The sequence below is a fragment of the Aplysia californica genome, unplaced genomic scaffold, assembly GCF_000002075.1.
Source record: "Aplysia californica isolate F4 #8 unplaced genomic scaffold, AplCal3.0 scaffold00225, whole genome shotgun sequence".
Classification (NCBI taxonomy): Eukaryota; Metazoa; Mollusca; class Gastropoda; order Aplysiida; family Aplysiidae; genus Aplysia; species Aplysia californica.
The window spans coordinates 462,137-464,521 of NW_004797495.1; positions in this window are offsets into that span (position 1 = coordinate 462,137).

Genomic DNA, 2,385 nt, shown 5'->3' on the forward strand with positions numbered 1-2,385 from the left:
TTTCGACAAAATATTTCTTTAGAATATGCAACCGATACCGGCGATTAAGAGACTGCAGTTTAAAGAACATTCAAAATTATGGGCTTTGTACATTTCCACAGCTTGCCAACCATACATATTATATGCGTGTGTGTGTGCGTGCGTCTGTGTGGGTGTGTGTGTGTGTGTGTGTGTGTGTGTGTGTGTGTGTGTGTGTGTGTGTGTGTGTGTGTGTGGGTGTGTGTGTGGGGGGGGGGAGTACTGGGGTGTCGTTGACGGACAATGTAGTCTTGGTTCCCTTGGTCACAAAGGATTAAACATGCTTAAGGCTGCTCCCTGCTCATCAAATATTGAGCCGTCACTTAACTCAGAGGAAAAGGCAACTTCAGGGAGCATGTCTTTGCCTGCACAAGTACATTTAGGGCAAAATAAACAGAACGTTCTCAAACACACAAGTCTTCTCATTTACATTTCGAAGAACTGAAGTAAACAGACGAATTGAGAGAAGCGACATAAGCGACCCGTTCACACCATGCCGTGAACACATTTAGATGAAGTTGCAGTGGAATGAATATCAGCCAAGCATTACACGAGTAAAGATCTGAAGACGTCACAATCAAGTAGCAAAGCTTCATGCGACCACACCCTCCAAATAAACAAAGGGGCAAATATCTCACAAACACAAAGGGAAGCCAAAACGAACTGAGGAATCTAATCTTGAAACGGTGTCATGCATATTTTTTTTTAAGGAAGGCACGCACAAAAACATAATGCAAGGCGTGAAAAGGAAGCCATCTCGTCCAAGCACAAAATAATCTTAGTAAAAAAAGGAGTGAAAGAGGAAAAAGAAGAGAGAGGACAAGAGTCACATGTTGGATGAGCAGACCCAGGGGCAATTCGAGATTAAATGATGAAGAAAGAAGAATGAAGTTCAGCCTGCTAAAAAGGGAGTTGGGGAAAGTGGGGGGGGGGAATCTTTTTAGAGATTGACTTGGAAAAGAAAGAGAGTACCGTACAAAAAAGCCTTTAAAGCAGCAGGAATTTCAGTAACGGAATAAAATTGATAATTAGATATAAAAAAGAATGAATACTAAAGTGTGATTGATAACAGAAGCAAGAAGACGTGCACGTGCCTTTATTCCGGTTTGCTTTCTGGTGTTGAAACGAGTGAAGACAGGGTTTTGGGAAGATGGGCGGGTTGGTGGGGCCTGGTACATGGTGAGAAAGGCGATGATGATGATGATGATGATGATGATGATGATGATGATGATGATGATGACGATGATGATGATGATGATGATGATGATGATGATGATGATGGTGATCTCAGTGTTACTGTGGGGGCGCTGTATTCCATTACACCCAGGTGGTCGACGAAGGCCGCTTCCAAAATCTTCTGAATTATGTCAACGAGTCCAGTTTGCATTTTCAGCCAAATTCCAACTCACAATGGGGAATGGCGAACAGAATGATCTCTTTTTTGTTTTGTTTAGGTGTGGGTTTTTTTAAATAAACCCACCACTGTACTGTACTCTGAGGTGATGAAAAATATTTGGCGCAGCAAAAATTTCTGGACCTGCGCCTCATTCCGCCCTGGCCTCATACACACACGCACTTCGATTTTCGACGCTTTTAGAGATTTGGCTAACCCATAAAAGAATAAGTAGGGCAATTCTTTCTACACCTACCGAATTTAACCTTTTCGTCTTGAAAAAAAGTAAAAACAAATAAAAATGAAATGGTTTTATTATTCGGAAACGTGACCTCTTATTGGAATTTAGTGTACCCGGAAGTTTTCTCTCATGACATTCCACAAACACAGTCCAATCTTTCCAATCTTCTTCCCGCTAGTGCTATAATTGGGCTGGTTAGTAGACAAGGTGGACAGTCGGGATGGGGAGAGACTCTCCCAGGGAGAACAATCGTATTTTGTATTTGGGATGGCAAAAACTACATTCTAAATCTCTGTCACAAGATGATAATAATAATGATAATAGATTACATTTATATAGCGCTCTATCTCATACTAGTATAAGCTCTGAACGCCTTACACCAATCACATAATCATTCACACAAGAAAAAAAGTTTCACAGGAACAATTAAAAACCAGTTCAACCACATAAAGAAGAACTTTCACAAAAATGAATTAACTATACACGAAAGAAAAAAGTGAAAAAAAATTTTAAGATGTTTGAGACCTTGTGGCGTCGGTGGCCTAGTGGTTAGGCTCTCGGACTCGCAACCGTAAGGTCGTGGGTTCGAATCCCGTCAAGGGCCCGACGTTGTGTCCTTGGGAAAGGCACTTTACACGAATTTTCCTCACTTCACCCAAGTGGGAATTGGTACCCGGCTATAGACAGCGAAAGATCTTGTCAGTTTGTTAGTGTTTGAGCGCTTAATCGGCTG